General features: G+C 41.1%; 1 long non-coding RNA gene across 1 annotated transcript in view; it reads right to left on the minus strand.

Annotated features, from left to right (window-relative positions):
• LOC121847460 overlaps positions 1–11,081 on the minus strand; it is a 37,098-nt gene extending 26,017 nt beyond the window's left edge. Inside the window, exons 1-2 of the long non-coding RNA XR_006084323.1 lie at positions 10,895–11,081; positions 10,110–10,194 (exon numbers count right to left, since the gene is read on the minus strand). This is a non-coding gene — a long non-coding RNA (uncharacterized LOC121847460). The remainder of the gene's footprint in view (positions 1–10,109; positions 10,195–10,894) is intronic.
• Positions 11,082–24,045: the final 12,964 nt, after the last annotated feature.

Consider the following 24,045-nt stretch of genomic DNA (forward strand, 5'->3'; position numbering starts at 1 on the left):
TACAGAAGGTGTAAATGGTACAGTGAAATGATTACTTGCATAGTAACAACTCCCAACTCATAACATTACTGCCCTGCATGAATTTACAGGTAGCTAAAGCTAACCAAATAGGTTCAATGTTAGATAGATAGCTAACATTAGGCTATAACTAGCAATGCAAATGGCTCTGAGATACGAATAACATTACTACACAGATAATAGCAAGCCAGCCAGCTAACATTAGCTAGTTTGCTAACAGTACACTTTAACTTGCAATAAACGATTTTCTGACAAAATTAGAAACATACTGTATAATATCTGAAAATGTAGCTAGCTAGACTCTCTTACCCGTATACATGGATGAACGCTTCTCCCTCTGTCACAGATGCCATGGTTGACCTTAGTTATAATATGTCATACGGAGACAGGTGTTTTATACAACAGCCTTCTTTGTGTTCTCTTTTTGACTCCCTCTGCACATTTGCAATCAAACACCTGAATTTTCTTCGTCTCGTTAGCTATCGTATTCTGCTTCCACTGGGCATTCTATTGATTTCAAAACTCCAGAAAGTGGAGAGGATTAGCAACACTTTTGCAGGTCTTTGTGATATCTTGCCTAGTTAAATAAAGGTAATTAAAATTTGTCGCAAAAAGGAACGTTTGGAAAAAGGAAAAAACACCCCTTTCGAACGGATAAATGTCTCCTATATTTGCCGTTTCCATTACACCTCACAAGGATTTTTTTTAAAGAAACCTGGGTCAATGTAAACTTCCCTAGTGAGAACTTCAACCTGGAGAAAGCCGTCACTGGTGCTACCCATGATGTGTCAGGTGTGGTCATTGCGAAGATAGGACATGAGATCTAGTACATCTCTAATGTGTGTTCTGAATTCTTTATGTCTGGAACAATAAAACAGGCACGTATGAGGGCGCATATACTATACGAAATAAAACAAATTATTTGAACTTGTAAGGACCGACGCTGGAAACGAGAAGCAAGTACAGGGAGTGAACATTAATGAAAAAGGACATCAAACAAACGAAGAACAGAGTCTGGACGGGGGGGAACAAAACAACATGACGACAATAATGCTGACACGGGGAACAAAACTGAGGAACAAACCGATCTAGAGGGGGTAATCGACATGTGAAGGAGTCCAGGTGAGTCCAATGAGTGCTGATGCGCGCAATGTTGGTGACAGGTGTGCACCAGAGAAGCACCAGAGAAAGGAAGCGGGAGGTAACAGTACCCTCCCCTCTAGGGGCGCCACCCGGCGTCACACCTGGGCAAGCCTGATGGGCCGGCCGAGGCGTGAGTGCCGGACTGACCGACTGAGGCGTAGAAGCCCGACGATCCGGCTGAGGCGTGAAAGCCTGACTATCCCACTGATGCGTGGGAGCCCGACGGGCCGACTGAGGCATGGGAGCCTGATGGGCCGGCTGAGGCATGATGTGGGATGGGAGCCTGATGAGCCGGCTGAGGCGTAGGAGCCTGACCGAGCTAATCGAGGCAAGGAAACCTCTCGAGCCAGCTAAGGCGTTGACGACGAGCTAGCTGAGGCACCCCCGGTTCTATCGGCGGCGGCACCCGGACCTGACGTCACCGCCAAAAACAAAAAACTCCCTGATGCTTCAAATATTGGTGTCAGCATTCTGTAAGGACCGACGCTGGAGACGAGAAGCAAATACAGGGAGTGAACATTTAATGGAAAACGGACATCAAACAAAACAAGAACAGCGTCTGGATGGTGGGAACAAAACGACATGACGACAATAATGCTGACACGGGGAACAAAACTGAGGAAAAACCGATATAGAGGGGTCAATCAACAACGTGAAGGAGTCCAGGTGTAATGAAGGGCAGCCTGGCACCCTCGAGTTGAGTACCAGGGAGTGGAAGCGGGAGCATGCATGACAGAACTACAGTGCAAAAAGTGTAGCTTCACATAAAACCATTTTCAAAATATTGTGTCTTCAACAGGATTTGACCTCATACCCTTACGTCCCTGAAAGTTCCCTGCTAAGCTACTGGTCAGGTGAATCCTTCTGTATAAAATCCTAAGTATATTTGTAATGTTGGATTCTAGCTTGAAATATACTTATTCATGTTACCATACAACTTTACATTTATCATTATTATATATGTATTGGGGTCAATGGCGGGTAGATAAGGGGGAGTGCAGAAAGTTTACATTCTGTCAGAACATGTTATTGTCAAATCTCATGTATCCTATGGAGAGAGGCAAGGAGTAACAGTCTGGATCCATTCACTGATAAGGTTGGATAGCCGTGAATTATGGAGGAGTGAGGAATTTGGGCCGAGGTCAGTTCAGATGAAGTGAGAAGGAACAGTCACCACTTAAGTTCCTGCCTAGCAGCAGAGATGTATTGGCTGTCTAGAGGTGCAAGGAGGGGACACCTAGGATGGTATAAATATAGATGCTTGTGTAAACATGTCTTTGTCTTCTGCAGCTGTTTGACCCAGTGGGTGAATAAACTTGGTTTGAGCTTTGACTAGTTGTCCGTGAGTTCTGTTTGTTCAGAACCTAACAATAAGTACAGTTGTGGCCAAACGTTTTGACAATATAATATAAGAATATAACACAAATATTAATTTTCACAAAGTCCGCTGCCTCAGTTTGTATGATGGCAATTTGCATATAATCCAGAATGTTATGAAGAGTGATCAGATGAATTGCAATTAATTGCAAAGTCCCTCTTTGCCATGCAAATGAACTGAATCCCCAAAAACATTTCCACTGCATTTCAGCCCTGCCACAAAAGGACCAGCTGACATCATGTCAGTGATTCTCTCATTAACACCTGTGTGAGTGTTGACGAGAACAAGGTTGGAGATCACTCTGTCATGCTGATTAAGTTTGAATAACAGACTGGAAGCTTCAAAAGGAGGGTGGTGCTTGGAATCATTGTTCTTCCTCTGTCAACCATGGTTACCTGCAAGGAATCATGTGCCGTCATCATTGCTTTGCACAAAAAGGGCTTCACAGGCAAGGATATTGATTCCATTAAGATTGCACCTAAATCAACCATTTATCGGATCATCAAGAATTTCAAGGAGAGCAGTTCAATTGTTGTGAAGAAGGCTTCAGGGCGCCCAAAAAAGTCCAGCAAGCGCCAGAACCGTCTCCTAAAGTTGATTCAGCTGCGCGATCGGGACACCACCAGTACAGAGCTTGCTCAGGAATGGCAGCAGGCAGGTGTGAGTGCATCTGCACGCACAGTGATGCAAAGACTTTTGGAGGATGGCCTGGTGTCAAGAACACCTTTCCGATTGTTTGGTGCATCCGGAAAAAACCTTGTTCAGAGAAGACAAGGTGAGTGCTACCATCAGTCCTGTGTTATGCCAACAATAAAAGCATCTTGAGACCATTCATGTGTGGGGCTGCTTCTCAGCCAACAGGGTGGGCTCACTCACAATTTTGCCTAAGAACACAGCCATGAATTAAGAATGGTACCAACACATTCTCCGAGAGCAACTTCTCCCAACCATACAGGAACAGTTTGGTGACGAACAATGCCTTTTCCAGCATGATGGAGCACCTTGCCATAAGGCAAAAGTGATAACTAAAACATAAATATTTTGGGTCCATGGTCAGGAAACTCCTCAGACCTTAATCCCATTGAGAACTAGTGGTCAATCCTCAAGAGGCGGGTGGACAAACAAAACCCCACAAATTCTGACAAACTCCAAGCATTGATTATGCAAGAATGGGCTGCCATCAGTCAGGATGTGGCCCAGAAGTTAATTGACAGCATGCCAGGGCGGAAAAAATATCAAAAGACACTGAAGCAGCAAACTTTGTGGAAATTAATATTTGTGTCATTTTCAAAAATTTTGGCCACAACTGAACATTGTGCAGTAAAGGTTGTTTGAAAACAGCTTGGAATTGAAGAAAGCACCAGAACCACGGCAAAATCAGTGGGATCTTGCTTTTTGCAACAAACAGGTAGAAAAAGCACATGATCAAACATAGCTTCGGACATCATTGATGACGTACTTCTGATAAAGTGATACATACGTAGTTACACTGCTTCGAAGTTAGCTGCTTAGCGATTTGACACATGCCTCGGAGCTCTGGTATCAAACGTAACATCACTACATACCAAACCAACAAGTGTGTGTTCGTGAAAGAAAACAAGTCAAGAACTAAGCTATTGTTCCATATTAGAGAAGGGGAGTTAGAACTGTAAAGTTCTGATAGCATTCTGCTGTTAGCTAAGTTTTCTAACTGGCATTAGCTAATTTTGCTAACTGGTGCTAGCCAGGTGTAAGCATTGTGCTGTTAGCTTACTTTGCTAATTGGCAATAGCTAAATTTGATAACTGGTGCTAGCCATTCGACTTGACTGCTTTTCCCTCATGGGCACCCATTGATTTTGTTGACTCACTCAGGTATCATATGAACACACAGTTTCATCTTGGTAAACAGCTCGTTCACACCATGCTCCCACATGCTCGTTCACGCCACACTGCTTGTTCATGCCACGCTGCTCGTTGGTATGCAAATCCTCTTGCTACCTGTCTCTCCTTAATTTTTTATTTAACAGTTTTTTGGCTCACTGCCCCGCATTTTACAGTTTGCTTCTACAGCCCCAACTTGCGAATTGGTCATGTCCTGCTCGTATAGTACTGTACAGTATATGTGCAAGCAGGATCCATACAGTGAGCAAGTCCTCCACTTTCTCTCTGTTTGGCGTGTGATGTGTTGCTTTGTGTTTTTGCTACTTCATGAGCTGTGCTTGTTTCGGGAGGCGGGGTGCGAATCAACTGTAGCTTATAGCAAATTTAGCAAAAGCGAATTTTAGTAAATTCCGGTCAAGAACAGAGACAAAGCACTGTTACCCTAGCTAGCCTGTAATTTCAAATGGAAGTCGCAAATGAACGGTTTCAACGCTGCAGGAAAGTCACGACTTCTGCCGAAGTCAGCCCTTCTCCTTGTTCGGGTGGTGTTCGGCGGTCGACGTCACCGGCTTTCTAGTCACCACCGATCCATGTTCCAGTTTCGTTTTGTTTTGTCTGTATTACACACACCTGGTTTCAATTCCCATATCAGGTTCCGTATTTAACCCTCTGGCATACATTTCTGTTCTGTCCATGATTGTTGGTGTCTTAAGTGGTTGTTGTATGTGCTAGTGTGTATGTATGTTCCTATTTGGAATTTTGCTTGACTTTTTGAGTAAACTCCGTTGTGTTGCTCCAAACCTGTGTCCTGCGTCTGACTCCGCTACATCTCTGCACCCAATCGCTGACAAGGAAGCTGTGTTTATTTTTGCTCTATTCTAGGACAATGTGAACTTTCAATGTAGCAAATGTTTGCTAGCAGAGGACTACAGCGGCGAAGTGGCTACTCTTAGCAAACTTACACAAGCTACTGGGGAATCCACGTCCATCTATTTTCTCTTTCTCTTCTGCTCCAGAAGCTGGATGCCTATCTGACCTGATGGGTGTGTCTCTCCATAACTGATTGGCCAGGGTTATGCAGTGATCCCTCCCCAAAGGGGTCCACCCTTTCCCTGGAAAATGGAGTTAGTAGGATGCTTCTGGATCACTTAGGGGATGTTCATATTCTTGACCCTGTCAACGAGCCTTGGAGGCACGTCACTCGCCATGGAAGTCGATAGCAGCGGCTTTTGGCAATTGGGGCATCCTTAGCTGTGGGAAGCCATTTAATGACATTAGGAATGGTAGCTCGGAATGGCTGAAACAGGATTTTGAAGAAGTGATTGGGTCCTATCAAAAAACGTTTCTGGCCCTGTTCCCTCGCTGGGTCGAGATAGTGAAAGTTTTAGCATTCTACTAGCAATTCACAACTAGCTAAGTAACAACTGCAGCTCCTTGGGTAACTGTATACAACTTTGACACCTTTTGGAAGGAGAGGATGCTCTATAAGGAGGAAGGGTGGCTCCCTAATCCTTTGGGTGCCTGGATAGTGTCCAAACACTACAAGGCAGCGCTGAGGCAATTACTGATCAAATCAAGCTCCTCAAAGGTATTTACTCCCATTAAATTGCAGCGATATCATTCTGCCACACCTTCCCATGTTGACAGATGTATTGTTAATTGTAATTCTGTGCCTGTTAATTTAATTTCCATTGATAGCTCTGTTAGCTCCTATAAAGAACCCACTATCAGCTCCACCTATGTTATTAATAGTTTTATATTTATTTATTTAACCTTTATTTAACTAGGCAAATCAGTAATTTAACTAGGTAAACCTAATTATATAGACCTGATCATCTGTTGAAGAAATTGACCAACAAAGGCCAGATGTGATGTTGTGATACAGCCCGGGGTCAAATCAGGGTCTGTAAAGACGCCTCTAGTACTGAGATGCAGTGGCTTAGACCACTGCGTCACTCGGGAGCCAAGCTATTGATCTCAAGCTATCGTTTTGCTACATGTGCTCATAAGCACAGAGGTATTGTCTATAGTAGTCTTGTGCACATTTACCTGAATTATACTATTAGCTCTGCAACTTTGAATCCAATCAAGAAACCTATTGTGGCTTGCTCATCCAGTTCTATTGACTCTTGTGTCATCATGGATACTACTGTTTTCAAATCTCACAGAGGGCTTAGACCAGGGGTCTCCAACAGTAGCTCGCAGGCCACCTATGAGTAGCTCGCTAAACAATTCTTAAAGTGCATACAATGTTCACGTGTTCTACCCCAAACGGTCATAAACAAATCTCCCAGCTACTATCTAATCAAATAAACATTGACATTATCCCACATCTGGTTAGCCACTATTGGCTAACCAGATGCGGGACTAAAAGCCGATTTGAACACAATACCTGCCCATTAATTTCCAGCAATATTGCCCGTCTGTCTGTGTGGTGCACGTTTGTTTATCACTCCGTGTTAAGCCAGTTGATGTGATAACCGTCTTGTGGGTTGACAGAAATACTTTCCCAAAAACCTTCTCAATTAAATGTTAACTGCAAAGTAGGCTTTCCTGGCAGAAGTATATCATGAGTAAGTATATAAAATGTATCTATTATTTGTTATTTGCAAACTTTTCCATGAAATGAGCAGCAGCATTACAGAACCATCACTAGACTGGCACATAAGACAGCACATTTCTCACTTGATAGATGCGTAATTAAAGCCGCTTTCTAGTATCTGAAATGGTTGTGTTAGGAGATATAAATCTTGATTGGCTTTACACATCAAATCAGTTTAAGAATATCTGTCTTGAGTTCAACTTGACTCGGCTGATAATGAAACCCACTCGTATTAATGTAAAACAAATAGCAAACTCCTCATTGAACTTAACCTGACTAACTGTCCCCATAAGTTAAAAAAAAAAACGAATCCTTGGTACTCTCCTGTACTCTCAGACCTCCTCTTGATAAGTAATCAAGCCTGGGACAAGGCTAGATAAACTGTTTCGTTAGCTGATTGGCGGCTTTTTAGGCAATTGAGAAATATGTGCACCGCATCGGGCTAAACAGGCCTAGACGCTATGACAGACTGTTAGTGATCCCTCTAAATTCTGGAAAACCATTAGTTCACTGAATCTGAGTAATTCCTCTACTTCCCTGCCTAAACAAGTAGTTTTAGACTCCTGCATCACCACTGAAAATTGTATGTTTTGTGACATTTTTAAATCAGCATTTTATCTCAGCTGGTTTCCTGTTAAAAATAAATGGTGGTGATACAGTTCTTGGCCAGTCAGTTCACTGTTTTTCCCACTGATGGCTGATCAGGCAAACTCACGTGACTTGGGAAATGGTAGTCAGTGTTTTTCTTTTTGTCAACTTACAGAAACAGTCATTGATGCCTTATTAGCTATTGACACCAAGAATTCATTAGGGGCTGACAATTTGGACCTGTCTTTGCTTAAGTATGCAGCGCTCCTCATTGCTGGCTCAGTAACACCAATTTTTTAAAATTTCACTTAAGTATCAGGAAATATTCTAAAAGTATGGAAAGCAGATTTTGTTCTACCACTCCAAAAGGGCGGGGATAGTAGTAATCTTGATAGGCAACCCATTTCCAGGCTCCCTTGTCTTGCGGAAATACTAGAATCATTGGTCAACAAACAGGTATGTTATTTTATCTGTAAATTATATTCTTCATGTTAACCAATCCGGATTCAGACCTAAACATAGCACCACTACGGCTACCATGCTTGTTGTAAATTATATTGCAAACATCTTAGAAGATAAAGAATTGTGCTGCCATGTTTATAGACTTGTCAAAAGTATTTGATAATGTAGACTATGTTATTCTGTTGAATAAACTGTCCGAGGGTTAGCTACTGATGCTTGCCGATGATTTCAAAATGATCTCAATGACAGAACTCAGGCCACCAAGGTAGATAGAGTGAAATCTGAGTTCCTTAAGTTACACAAAGGGGTGCCCCAAGGTTCGATACTCAGCCCACTACTCTTTACAATCTATATAAATAACATTGGTAATGCTGTAAAAAAATATATATGAATTTGTGTGCAGATGATACTGTGTTGTATTCCATTGCTCCATCGGTTGGCCAAGCCTTTTCACATATGAAGTCTGATTTTCAAGCACTGCAGAGATCACTATTGTATTTAAAGTCAGCACTAAATGTAAACAAAACAAAATGCATGCTTTTTTTCTAGGTCCCATAATCCAGATTTAAATGAATTTGTAATGACAAGTTTGAACACAAATTGAGTGAGTTCCTTCCTACACATATCTTGGAATCTGGCTTGATGACAAACTGACATTTAAAAAACATGTCACTGAGCTGAAGAAGTTCAAGTCCAAGGTTGGTTTCTTTTATAGAAAAGAATGTCTGACTTTTTTTAATAGGAAGGAAATTGTCCAGGCCACTTTAGGTCAATCAAATTTCAATCAATCAAATGTCTTTATAAAGCCCTTCTAACATCAGCTGATGTCACAAAGTGCTGAACAGAAACCCAGCCTAAAACCCAAACAGCAAGCAATGCAGTTGGTAGTCTTTAACAAATCTACTTTGAAACAAAAGTACACCTCACACACATGGTTATGGGCTTAAAAAAGAAAACACCTGTACCATGTCAGATATAAAGTTGAAATGTATTCAATTTTGAGTTTGGATCCCAATATGACACTTTAAATACATCACATAATACTGAAATATAACAAAACGCTTAGTGTGTTTATTGAGCTGTACACTGAGGTGACTATTCAGAGATGCTCAGTTGGTAAATATTCCCCTCCAGTGATTCCCCAACATTTTGTCAACATGTGCCTCAAAAATGGAGCAGATATCTGGTACCAATCTATCTTTATAAGCGTTTATCCATACATAACAATGCGTCCCCCTAGTGTCCAAAAATCTCAAAATGTCACATTTTGAAAAATCTTTATTTCTTTAGTGTAGACAATACTTTTTCATGCTTTCATGAGTGTTTGAGATTAGGTCCCTGAACGGTCAAAAACCTCTTCAAATAGAAGTATGTTTGTAGCACTATTCAACAAATATCCTACAGGTAGGCCCTCTCTCACTCTCTCTTATTATAACACAAGCTGGCGGGCTCCCAGAGGCAGGGGCATAAAAGGCCCCAGCTCACTCAACTACCCCTCTGCCTCATTAACAGCCATCAGCCCAAAAGCAGAGATAAGGATCTTTCTCCACTGAACTGACCAATCAGCGGTGAGGAGGCTTGGCACTCTGTGACCCCTTGAATCCATCAGTCTATATCATAGTTCATCACTCCATCTAGTGGAGAGGTGTTAATGTACAGGTCAGGCAAATCCATTCTCCAAAAACAAATCAAATCTATGTATTGGTACCAGGACTGAACACAGGCCCACCGACCATTTGTTTCAGCTTTACTAAAATAGACACACACAAATACAGATAGCCTGGGTTCATGTCATAGTAAAGGGTCTGTACAGATACCTCTGGATGTTTTTATCAAGGAGAGAGGTTGCATCACATAGGTCATCATAGCTGAAAGGTGAAATATATTCAATTGTGTAAATGTCTAGTAGTTAAGTCTAGATACAAAATAAAACCTAGGTAGCCTAAGGTACATACACTATAAACACCATTTGAATAAACTACATATCCTCAATAGTGTTGTGTTTGCATTGGCTTAAAATAGGCTATACAGCACAAATTCAGCCAGCCAGGAGTACCTGTAGCTGAGGATGGGTGAGCGTGACTGATCAATTGTGTCATTCAGGAGAGAGGTTTCATCCGGGCAGGGGTTCAACATCATTCCTGAAGTAAAATAGAAAGAAGGAACTATTAAAAAAGCTCTTAAAATGCCATAAATCCAGCACAAGTCTACACAATATGTGCAGGTTAACATTCATGAATGTGTGGTAGCCTTAGCCAGCCCTAAGACAGACAGGCTTAACATGATCACAACAACATGTTTCCAATAAAATACGCATCAAACTGGTTATGCTATTGAACAATTCACGTTGAACAGGCCAAAATAAACGTGTTCTTTCATGATTTATTTAGTTGTTTATATCAAAAGTGGACATGGAATGGAAAGTAGTCGATAGAAGATTCAAGACACTCAACTTTTTCAATTTTCCATTGATTTCTGCCTGATTCGTCCTTGCGCAAGCGCAAAGTAATGGAGTCGCTAATTGAGTCTCTTGGTAAAATAGCATCACTGATTCAAGTTTCTGCTGTGATAAAGTTATACATTTTATGTCACCAAAATGTCATAAACAGAGCTATTATTCATAGTCAGAGTGTTATATAATATATTAAAATCTGAATGTTTTTGTTTGTATCATAATGTGTCTTATGTTACCATTCCTTCCTATTCTTTAGGCTAAGCTATACCTGCTACAATGGTGTACTATGAAACCTGAATGCACTGCATAACTAACATTTATAGCATTAACTACATATTGTAGCTATAACAATAACACCAATAATCAATACACATATTGATCCTTACAAGTGTCTGTCCAGCAGAATAAAGCCAACCCTTGCTTGCTTGATGCGTCTTCCACTAAAACAAGCCAACGCGCAGAACAACAACTGTCCGGGTCAAAGCATTTCGGCGGGGGATGAACAGCGCTGGCCATGTATATGTGACTCAAATACCACCAGGATAGACTGAAGGTGATGCTGTTGAATGACAAAGACCTATCCACACTGTTCAAAACGTTGACATGAAAAAACCGCTTGCCCACACAACGACATACACGCTTTCTGCCATCTGTCTAGTACAGTTGAAACCGGGATTCATCAATGAAGAGAACACTTCTCCAGCATGCCAGTGGCCATCGAAGATGAGCTTTTGCGACCATGTCTGTAGTTACAGTAGGTCAAGATGGTTTGTTTTAGAGAAATAAAGGAACATTAAGGAACATTTCCGGGATCTTTTATTTCAGCTCATGAAACATGGGACCAACACTTTACATGTTGCATTTATATTTTTGTTCAGTCTGTATCTCTCAAATTTTGGGATTTCACATACATCCCTGTTAGTCAGCATGTCTTCTTTACCAAGGTAATCCATCCACCTGAAAGGTGTGGCATATCAAGAAGCTGATTGAACAGCATGATCATTACACAGGTTTACCTTGTGCTGGGGACAATAAAAGGCCACACTAAAATGTGCAGTTTTGTCACACAACACATGCCACAGATGTTTCAAGTTTTGAGGGTGTGTGGAATTGGCATGCTGACTGCAGTAATGTCCACCAGAGCTGTTGCTAGAAAATGTTGTGTTCCCTACCATAAACCACCTCCAACATCATTTTACATAATTTGGCAGTACATCCAACTGGCCTCACAACTGCAGACCACGTGTATGGCGTCATTTGGTGGACTTGTTGGAGTTGATGCCTCTAGGGCAATTCAGGCAGATGTTAGAGGGACTTTTAATTGAAACATTCATTTGTTTCATATAATTGTGTTTTGTGTTTGCTTTTCATGTATTTTGAAATGTAAGTGTGTATATAGATGTGTATAGTGTAATTGTTGTTTATTGATGTGTTCATGCAGGGTTCATCTGCCAAAGAGAAAAAATAAAATAAAAAAAACATTTAAAAAAATGAGTGTCCATTTGTGTCTGTGTTTGTGCAGGCATGAGTGTGAGTATGTGCGCATGTGTCTATTTTTGTGAGTGAAGTGTGTCTATATGCGCATTAATGGGACCTGTTGTCTGTAAACAATGATGACAGGTACAGTGTGTTATCATATGGATTCATGTTCAGATCTTATGTTGCTTTTGACCACTCACATTATGATCCTAGAATCACACCCCCTAGACTAGAGTCATATTTAGATTAATATTATACCCCTCTCAAATAAGTTCACCTTGAAAGCTTAGCTCATCCATAACCACATGCATATGTAACTATTAGTGCCAGTTTGAGTAAGTATATTAGTGAGAGTTTGTCACATACTTCGTTTTGGCTCTTTATAGCTAAATATCAAGCAGATACTATAAGCCCTTTTAAACCTCCATCCACGTAAAGCTAAGTGTGGTGATAAAATTGTGCAGATTTAAAAGGTATTGCAACCAAGGACAGTGAGGTGAATATACTGTATAATATATCCAATTGGAATTTAAGTTAAGAGTGCTCCTTGTTAAGATGGTTTTAAAATGCCCTGAATTATTTACATATCCATTCCCCACGTTCTGTCTCGCACAGAGAGCTTAAGTGTGTGTGTGCGAGCGTGTGTGTGCATGCGTGTGAGCTTGTAAGCGCGCATACATGTGTGTGTGACATTGGAAAGAACAGGAACAGTGGTCTCTCCTCTAGCATTAAACAGTTTTGCTTTCATAAAAAATGTACAAATAGGGAATATATTCTAAATGAATCCATGACTTCAGTCAGTCAGTCAGGCTGGTAAATGAAACTGAAATTCACTCTTTGATTTAGTTTGGTTTGCTGTGCTCTGCATCCATTTCCAACCATGGCTTCACATGTCCACAGGGGAGAGTGGGTTACCAGTGGGTTACCAGTCCATGTAATGTTATGGAATCCATTTTGTGGTTCTGTTTTCCCTGACAGGGCCTGTCCCGACAGTCACCTGCAGGTAGCTGGGTGTGGTGAGTCTGGGAGTGTGACTGTGGAGAGCATGGAGTCGCTGGCAGCCATTACGGATTCAGTGTTCCAAGGAGCAGAGCAGACATGGAGACTCGACACGGAATAATGCATGAAAGACTTCTCAGCCGGAGGTTAGAGAGATGTGGTGTGATGGGGTGTGTGGCGCGGTGAGTGTGTGTGTGTTTGTATATGTGTGTTTGTGTGAGAGAAAGAGTGAGGGAGAGAGTGAAAGTGTGTGTGAGAGGTCTAAAGAAGAAATGCTTACAGAGGATGGCTGTAACACTACATTTCAAAAGTTTTGGCTGACAAGACTTTCATAATTTGTAATTACTACATCTCTCTCTAACTGTGTGTGTCTCACATCCTGTTTTCTAAGTGTGTTTGTGTGTCTCACATATTCTTGTAACTGTCTCTGTGTGTTTGTGTCTCACATCTCCTCTAACTGTGTGTGTGCATGTTGTACATGTGTGCGTGTGTGTGTGTGTGTGTGTGTCTCCTTTTAACTGTGGGATCAACACTATTCGGCATTGAGCTCTCCAATATTCCTTAATCAACTACATTATTAAAATTCTTCAGGGTAATTATGAATGTAATTAGTCTACATCAAATCTCTCTGGATGCTCCACAGTAAATAGTATTAAAGGCAGCTGCAATAATACAGTGCCTTACAAAAGTATTCATCCCACTTGGCATTTTTCCGATTTTGTTGCATTACAACCTGTAATTGAAATGGATTTTTATTTGGATTTCATGTAGTGGACATGAACAAAATAGTCAAAATTGGTGTGAAATGAAAAAAAAAAAAACTGGTTTAAAAAATAAATAAACGGAAAAGTGGTACGTGCATATATTATTCACCCCCTTTGCTATGAAGCCCCTCAATAAGATCTGGTGCAACCAATTACCTTCATAAGTCACATAATTAGTTAAATAAAGTCCATCTGTGTGCAATCTAAGTGTCACATGATCTGTCACATGATCTCAGTATATACAGCTGTTCTAAAAGGCCCCAGTCTGCAACACCACTAAGCAAGGGGCACCACCAAGCAAGCAGAACCATGAAAACCAAGGAACTCTCAATACAGGTCAGGGACAACGTTGTAGAGAAGTACAGATCAGGGTTGAATTATAAATAAATATCAGAAACTTTGAACATCCCACGGAGCACCATTAAATGCATTATTTTTTTAAATGGAAAGAATATGGCACCACAACAAACCTGCCAAGAGAGGGCCCCCCACCAAAACTCACAGACCAGGCAAGGAGGGCATTAATCAGAGAGGCAACAAAGAGACCAAAGATAACCCTGAAGGAGCTGGAAAGCTCCACAGTGGAGATTGGAGTATCTGTCCAAAGGACCACTTTAAGCAGTACACTCAACAGAGCTGGGCTTTATGAAAAAGTGGCCAGAAAAAAGCCACTGCTTAAAGAAAAAAATAAGCAAACACCAAACGTGTTTGCTTATTTGCCAAAAGGCATGTGGGAGACTCCCCAAACATATGGTCAGATGAGACTAATATTTAGCTTTTTGGCCATCAAGGAAAACACTATGTCTGGCGCAAACCCAACACCTCTCATCACCTTGAGAACACCATCTCCACAGTAAAGCGTGGTGGTGGCAGCATGTGGGGATGTTTTTCATCATCAGGGACTGGAAAACTGGTCAGAATTGAAGGAATGATGGATGGCGCTAAATACAGGGAAATTCTTGAGGGAAACCTGTTTCAGTCTTCCAGAGATTTGAGACTAGGACAGAGGTTCACCTTCCAGCAGGACACTCGAGTGGTTTAAGGTGAAACATTGAAATGTCTTGGAATGGCCTAGTCAAAGTCCAGACCTCAATCCAATTGAGAATATGTGGTATGACTTAAAGATTGCTGTACACCAGTGAAACCCATCCAACTTGAAGGAGCTGGAGCAGTTTTGCCTTGAAGAATGGGAAAAAAATCCCAGTGGCTAGATGTGCCAAGCTTATAGAGACAAACCCCAAGAGACTTGCAGCTGTAGTTGCTGCAAAGGGTGGCGTTGCATAGTATTGCCTCAAGTTTTCTGTCTTATTTCTTGTTTGTTTCACAATAAAAAAATATCTAGCATTTTGTGGTAGGCATGTTGTGGTAGGCATGTTGCGTAAAAAGTGGTAGGCATGTTGTGTAAATCAAATGATAAAAACCCCCAAAACATCCATTTAAAATCCAGGTTGTAGGCAACAAAATGCCAAGGGGGGTGAATACTTTCGCAAGCCACTGTATCTCTTATTGCTCGCTTTTATTCAATTTGGATAAAAGCGTTATGTAGGGAATATGATTTCCAATTAGGCACACACGCATACACACACACGTGGTCAGACACACACACACTTGCACGCACATACGCACATTCACACACACATCTGCACACACACACACAAATCCAGGATTTAAAATCCCACTCATGAGTGTATATCAGACAGTTAGTAGTTTGATCTCATCTCATCCAGAGTGTGCAGCTGCAGGCTGTACCTACCAATGGCATTGTTTATGCCTCCCACTACTAGCTATAGCGATAGCATGTGGCAGCATAGAGCACACTAAGTAATATAGATCTGTAACTGTTAAATGATACGGTAAGTGGAGTGTTATGGGCTGTTGATTGGTGTCAATAGCCTAATATCTATTGGAAATGTGTTTATTTTTTATTTATGCATTCATGATTGATTGAATATGCAATATGTAACTTTTATGGCGACCTGACCAAATTCACATAGAACTACTGTATGCATTATTGATCTGTCATTCTAAATGAAAGCAAGTCTAAGAAGCGGTAGATCTATGTGTGCAATTTCTATGCATTTACTTTGGGTTTTGTAAACCAGCTTCAAACAGCTGAAAGTACAATATTTTTGGTTATGTACAATATATATTCACAGTGGTTTAGATGGTACAATGATTCTCTATACTGTACTTGCTTGAAATTAGGTGAACTAAACTCAGCAAAAAAAGAAACGTCCTCTCACTGTGAACTGAGTTTATTTTCAGCAAACTTAACATGTGTAAATATTTGTATGAACATAACAAGATTCAACAACTGAGACATAAACTGAACAGGTTCCACACACATGTGACCAACATAAATGAAATAATGTGTCCCTGAACAAAGGGGGGGTCAAAATCAAAAGTAAATTCATATCTGGTTTGGCCACCAGCTGAATTAAGTACTGCAGTGCATCGCCTCCTCATGGACTGCACCAGATTTGCCAGTTCTTGCTGTGAGATGTTACCCCACTCTTCCACCTCGGCACCTGCAAGTTCCCGGACATTTCTGGGGGGAATGGCCCTAGCCCTCACCCTCCCATCCAACAGGTCCCAGACGTGCTCAATGGGATTGAGATCCGGGCTCTTCGCTGGCCATGGCAGAATACTGACATTCCTGTCTTGAAGGAAATCACGCACAGAATGAGCAGTATGGCTGGTGGCATTGTCATGCTGGAGGGTCATGTCAGGATGAGCCTGCAGGAAGGGTACCACATGTGGGAGGAGGATGTCTTCCCTGTAACGTACAGCGTTTAGATTGCCTGCAATGACAACAAGCTCAGTCCGATGATGCTGTGACACACCGCCCCAGACCATGATGGACCCTCCACCTCCAAATCGATCCCGCTCTAGAGGACAGGCCTCGATTTAACGCTTATTCCTTTGACGATAAACCCAAATCCGACCATCACCCCTGGTGAGACAAAACCGTGACTCGTCAGTGACGAGCACTTTTTGCCAGTCCTGTCTGGTCCAGCGACGGTGGGTTTGTGCCCATAGGCGATGTCGTTGCCGGTGATGTCTGGTGAGGACCTGACTTACAACAGGCCTACAAGACCTCAGTCCAGCCTCTCTCAGCCTATTGTAGACAGTCTGAGCACTGATGGAGGGATTGTGCATTCCTGGTGTAACTCGGGCAGTTGTTGTTGCCATCCTGTACCTGTCACGCAGGTGTGATGTTCAGATGTACCGATCCTGTGCAGGTGTTACTGTGAAGACGATCAGCTGTCCGTCCTGTCTCCCTGTAGCGCTGTCTTAGGCATCTCACAGTACGGACATTTATTGCCCTGGCCACATCTGCAGTCCTCATGCTTCCTTGTAGCATGCCTAAGGCACGTTCACGCAGATGAGCAGGAACCCTGGGCATCTTTCTTTTGGTGTTTTTCAGAGTCAGTAGAAAGGCCTCTTTCGTGTCCTAAGTTTTCATAACTGTGACCTTAATTGACTACTGTCTGTAAGCTGTTAGTGTCTTAACAACGACTTTCGTTTATGGTTAATTGAACAAGCATGGGAAACAGTGTTTAAACCCTTTACAATGAAGATCTGTGAAGTTATTTGGATTTTTACAAATGATCTTTGAAAGACAGGGTCCTGAAAAAGGAACATTTCTTTTTTTGCTGAGTTTATTATAATTCTAGCAAACAGAAAATGGTAGAGCTATTTCTGCATAGTGCATCTTTAAGAGGCACCAGTCAAATGTTTTAATATTGTTCACTGTGACAGCCAGTTAGTGGACAGAAAATGTGGTGGGGCTAAAAACAGTCAGGGCTTATTCACTACCGGTCATTCTGGCAGGAAGTACAACTACAGATCAACTCTAGTCAACTCTCGTCATGAGAGAGAGAGATAGTGAGAAACAAAGAGAAAAAGAGAAGAAGAAAGACAGAGACACCGAATGAGACGAAAAGAGACAGACACACGTGTCTTCAGGCAGGCTGGGGTGATAGACTGTGTTTGTGTGTTTAATAATGTAACAGCTCTTCCCTTTTTAGTGTTAGAGATTCAGGCCATGTGAGGCAAAGTCACGAATACACACATTCGCACATACACACAATATTCTCATGTCATCAAGAATTTATTTGTTTTTACTTCTTTTAAAGGAGTGTTTCCAGTCCTGGTGGCATCCATTGAAAAGCGTTGCCTTTTCATGTCTTTCTTTTGCAAATGACTATTAATTAACAGACTTATTTCCTAAAACTTGTCAATGTTAAACCTCATATTCCGGTGTGGAACATTCATGAGAAAATAAATAACTAGCAGGTCTATTACGCCTCAGCAGCTAGAATTTGTCCTTCCACAATTCGACTGCGGGAACATGGCACCTCTCAACACCAGACAACAGAAAGAGCTGGCCGCTACTATTCGGCAGATTGTTTGTGATGAGATTACCTCTGCCCTCAATTTACAATTAAAACCGGTAAATGTATCATTATCAGTGCTCACTGCTAAAGTGGATACCTATTCAACTAAACTGGAAAGTCGAGAAGACAGGCAATGCGACTCCATGACCTGGAAACAGCGCAAGCTAAGCTGGAAGGGATAATCAAACTTCTAACAGAGAAAACTAAAACACCGTAAATTCAATCAGTGGGTCATAGGAATTAAAACTGGTGTGGAAGTGGGCAACCCAACTTCATTTTTTCTATGAACTGTTCAGGCAGGAGAATCTTTGTTCCATGGCGCTGATAAACTTTGCGCACCGCACGTGTCAATTCCGCAACAGCTCTCGATGTATGATTGTATGGATCCAAAGCTTTGAAGTCAAGCGGTGAATTGTTCGCCTTGCAGCGGAACCCGGGGATCTGACCTATGCAGGGAAGAGGATCAGCTTCTACCCAAAGCTTAGTGTCGAACTTCTAAAACAGAGGGAGACCTACAATGTGGTGAGACGCGAACTGCACAAGCCAAACCTGAGATGCAGCTTCATCCAACCGGCAAAACTCATCTTGACCTCCCAGGACACAACACACACATTTTCCACTGCCAAGAAAGCTCAAGACTTCTTTGAGAAGCACATCAAACCCAACACACAAGGGGACAAGCTAACAAATGGAACCCCGTGATTGACTCATGATTCAGGCATGCTATGCATGAACAATCACACAGCCTAGCCTATGGCTATGATGCTGCCCTCAGCATAAGACAAGGATTAGGACACCCCTCATGTTTGGGTACAAGGAACAATATTACTATTATTGCTGAGCATTGAACATGTGATAAATATATTTCTTAAGGTCCAAGACATTTACAGAGTGATGATACCACGCCAATTAATGATCAATGGACAATATATGGAGGTGTCATCTGTACTGGGACTGTTTTCTTGTGTGGTTACAGCTCATTGAATCAACTTGGGCTAAATATGACAAGATACTGTACGTTGGTAACTATATCCCTACTAATTTTAGTTGAAATGTTATTTATTTTTGTTACTGGCAAGGAGAGATGACCTGTCCAGTATGTGCTATTACTACACAATAGCTTTTTAGCTTTTGCTGGTTTTACCTTCCTGTTGATTCCTGTCCCCCTCTGTTTAGGCTACGTTGTTGTTTTTTTACATGGCATAGAGCATGTAAAGGAGGACAAATGTATGTTTAAGGTCATTTAAAGCATATTGCTAATAATAAATGAAGATAATGGATTAAGTGCTATGGGTTTTACAGCTATCTTATTTCTGACTGTTTAGTCATTAGACTTGCATATGTCATTTTCTTTTTTCCCCATTTTATTTATTTTTTTCCTCATTACCTACCCTTACTCAACAAGTCTGCTGACTTAATTGTAAAGGTCTGAATTTTACTTTATTATTACCTTATTATTAATATTATTGTAATTATATATTTTTCCAATACCTTAAGAGAGGGATATGATTTTAGGAGCCATAAGAGAAAATAGTTTTACATAACTTTGCACAGTGACAAGTCATGCCCCTGAGTGAGGCCAGATAGCGTGTCAGCCTGACGGAACCGCCCTTGAACAATCTGTATAAAATCATAGGTTAAAGAATCAACATACCAGACCAGAGAGACTTAGAGCTGCAGCTCAAGTTTAAAGTGGTTCGAACTCTGAATCTCAACCCGAGGCAGAGACGATAAAGTCACCTCCCGGACAATCACTGATACGACTGATTAGCTGTCCTAAGTAAAGTATCTAGAAAGCGAATTGAAGTGGGACCATTCTACTACTCTCCTCAAACCACCATAGTACGCTACTCTCATCACCCTACTGGGAACCATCGACATGGCTGGCTATTCACTTTCTATTCAAATAGGCATTAAAGTATTCTCCCGAATCGATTTTGTACTATTATCTACTCCTTAATTTTCTTTAATCAAGAAAACAGAAATTCGACATTTGATCATCATGCTTATTACTGCCAGATATACATGTCAGTATCACCTAAAAGAGCCATCATAGGTTTGATTCAAAACAACGCAACTGCATTTGCATCTGGGCTGAATAAATCACAATTAAAGAAGATATCAGAATTGGAAAAGTTGTTTATGACATTAGGGCATTCTCAACAAACACTTTTTTCAGACCAGGCAGCAACTACTCTTTCCAAAGTCAAGACATAACTTTATCTGTTGATAAGACAGAGAGCTGAATTTGCCATCCATCAAGACAGACTCAACCATTACTTCCATGGTAATCGACCCAGTCATCTACTGGTTAACAAGCTTTGCAGTAATGATCAATTAGCGGATATTGCAACTATTGAATCTGAATCAGGTGAATCAGGTGAATTACCCAAATGAATCAACGAAAGATTCTCCCGTTTTTATAAAGAATTGTACACCTCTGATTGTAAATCTACACAAAGCCAGATTGAGTCCTTTTTAAAAAATATAAGAACTTATCTTCTCTCAGCTGAGGAAGCCGGCTTGCTGGGAGCCCAAATCTCTCTCCATGAACTCAAGGGCATTGGATAACATGAATAAAGGCAAGTCACCCGGTCGGGACGGTATCCTCGTGAGGTCTATTTAAACAAATTAGGTCCACTGTTACTTGAAAAGATTGACACAGCTGTTGCCAAAGGTTCATTTGGAAGGGATGTAAATAATCATATGTATTGTGCATGTTGTTACTAAGTGTGTCTGTGTGTGTTTGTGTTTACTGTTGTCCTCTAGAATACTTTGGATGTGTTTTCTAAAGAGCTCTACGGTGGGTTCAGACAAATAAACACTCTCTCTTCTGCCTGACAAATCATGTCAACTCCCTCTCTCCCTCTAGGGTGTGTAGTGTACAGTCAGTGCATGTGACAGCACCCAGCCTGCTCCATTTAACCAAACCACAGGAAATAGACCCACAATGACTCGTTACTCAGAAGGAGAGAGAGAGAGAGAGAGAGAGAGAGAGAGAGAGAGAGTGTGCGTGCGTGAGTGCGTGCTTGCATGTGGTAAAGCATATTAAGGCGTATAAGCTAAATACATTATGGTAACTAACTGCCTGAGTACTTAATTACCATGTATAAACAGGGCTTGTATTTACAATTATATGTGCATTTCATTATCGCAGAGAAAACTAGTATCATCACTTCCCTTCCAGTTCCTTATGTTTTCACTCTTCTTGGAGAGTGCAGTCAGTCTTATGTAACTATATTAGTCCATTGTCTTTAACAATAGTCACATTCACTGATGTGATTTCTCACAATTACTGGATAGACCCACTGACCTATACACTACAGCACTATTGGGGCTGCATAGATTCCAAGAACACAGGATGAGATGTTACTATCCTTTGTGCAAGCACTTCCAAGAGTTAATGAACAGTGAGCGTGGTGAAATTTGGGGAGCGCATCGTCAGTAGTGTACCTTTTGGTTCCTAGGGTGTTTCGGCCTTTCACACTATACACCCTCCCCAAAGGCGGCCAGCGACAGGGTGATCAATCCTACGCTTGCGTCCCATTCCCAATTAGTCATAGGAGTTGCCTTGTTGTTGATAGCCAACATCCCATGAGTCTCTGTTAATACAACACATGTCTGACCATTGAACCCAGAGTCTTAATGGTTATTCCTCAGGGGGCAACCTAGAGCCTTGTAGTCCCAGAGCATGCTTTGTGTCTGTTAACAGTTAATCCAGTTATAGCAGCATCCCACACTAGGTGAGTGACACAGAAATTAAAACTACAACCACACACTGACATTGGATACATTGTAAATGCAAGTCCAATCAGGTAAGCTTAACTAGCTAGCTAGCATTCATTTGTTTTTGCAGATACATATTTTTACAGCATCTGATGACTTAAGGTGGTGAGTGATGAACATGAATTTCTCTGATCCGTCTGTTACAATATTGCAGTAATGACGCAGGTGACGCTAGTGCTGTCAAATACTCCCACATGTTTCTCGTTTGACCAGCTGTTTTCAGCAACTGATTTGGGTTGTCATATTGGCAGATTTGCAAGCAAAAAACTATTTACCTAGCTTCTTGCCTAGGATTTGATTTGTATTTTTAATGTGATCTCCCCTACCAAAGAGGCCTTCAGAAAGTATTCACACCCATTGACTTTTTCCACGTTTTGTTATGTTACAGCCTGAATTTCAAATAAAAAATTTGAATTCATTTTTTTTCATTGGCCAACACACAATACCCCATAATGTCCAAGTGGAATTATTTTTTTTTAATTTGACAAATTAATAAATAAATGAAAATCTGAAATGTCTTGAGTCAATAATTATTTAACCTCTTTGTTATGGCATAAATTAAATAAGTTCAGGAGTAAAAATGTCTAGTAAATCACATAATAAGTTGCATGGATTCACTCTATGGTCAATAATAGTGTTTAGCATGATTTTTGAACAACTACAGTACCTCATCTCTGTACCCCACACATACAATTATCGGTAAGGTCCTTAAGTCGAGCAGTGAATTCCAAACACAGATCCAACCGCAAAGACCAGGAAGGGTTTTCCAATACCTAGCAAAGAAGGGCACCTATTGGTGGATGGGTACAAATTTAAAAAAGCAGACATTGAAAATCCCTTTGAGCTTGGTGAGGTTATTAATTACACTTTGTGTCACTACAAAGATACAGGAGTCCTTCGTAAATCAGTTGCTGGAGAGGAAGGATTTCACCATGAGGCTAATAGTGACTTTAAAACAGTTACAGAGCTTAAGGCCGTGATGGGAGAAAACTGAGGATGGATCAACAACATTGTAGTTACTCCACAATACTAACTTAATTGACAGAGTGAAAAGAAGGAAGCCTTTACAGAATATAAATATTCCAAAACAAGCACCCTGTTTGTAACAAGGAACTAAAGTAATACTGCAAAAAATGTGGCAAAGCAATTGGTGCTTTCTGAAGGTACTGTAGCTAGCTAGCAAGGAGGGAGAAGATTGTTCACCAACTTGCCTAAGGAATAGAATACACAACCAGAATGCTTCTCTATCAACCTAACGAATAGAACTAACGACCACATTTCTGTCCTCTGGTGGATGGCCGAAATAGTATGAATTTACTTATCAAAGGACGACGCGCATAGAGCATTGGTGTTTATCCTGTACTTAATCTTCATCTACATCTTCATCTGGATTTTATATCAATGAGTTTGCTCTTTCTCCAAATAAAAGTCTTACATGGGAGGAATGCTAGTTATTGATTCCTGTGACCGCACATACTGTGATTTAGAGTCTGTACTATTGGGCGCACACACTCACAGAAATAAGCAAACACACACACACACACCAGGGCTCATTTATCAGTTTGATAAATTAACCTATATTGATCTGTCTGTAGATTAGGCTGGCCAATTATTTCTCCCCATCCAAAGCTTATATCACTCTCTGAACCGATGGACTGTAATAACCAAGCCAGGTGTTGGGTGACATTGATAGAGAACAAAAGCAATAAGCTTGTATAAACATTGATGTTTAATTAGTACAGTTCACTATTTTCTCATTTAGTGTGCTTTTGTTGTCACAGAGAAGTATCTGATATCTATAAAGCCGAATGTCACTGATTTATTAAACAACTACAGTTTGTCTTGGCTTATGCTTCTCAACACCAACCTGTTAACATATAGAGAAAGGAGGAGTGAGAAGGAGGGGAATGAGAACAGGGTTAAGACAGAGACAGGACAGCCAGAGTACACAAACACAATTTGGTGTCAAATTTACAGCTGATAAAAACAGGAGATTAGTTGTGAAAGAGACAGAAAGAGAGAGAGAGACTGAGAGATGGAGATAGAGAGTGTGGAGGAAAAGGAGGATGTACAGTATAATGTATTGTGGTTCTATAACCCTATGCTCTA

This window comes from Oncorhynchus tshawytscha, linkage group LG01, assembly GCF_018296145.1.
Source record: "Oncorhynchus tshawytscha isolate Ot180627B linkage group LG01, Otsh_v2.0, whole genome shotgun sequence".
In the NCBI taxonomy this organism is placed as follows: Eukaryota; Metazoa; Chordata; class Actinopteri; order Salmoniformes; family Salmonidae; genus Oncorhynchus; species Oncorhynchus tshawytscha.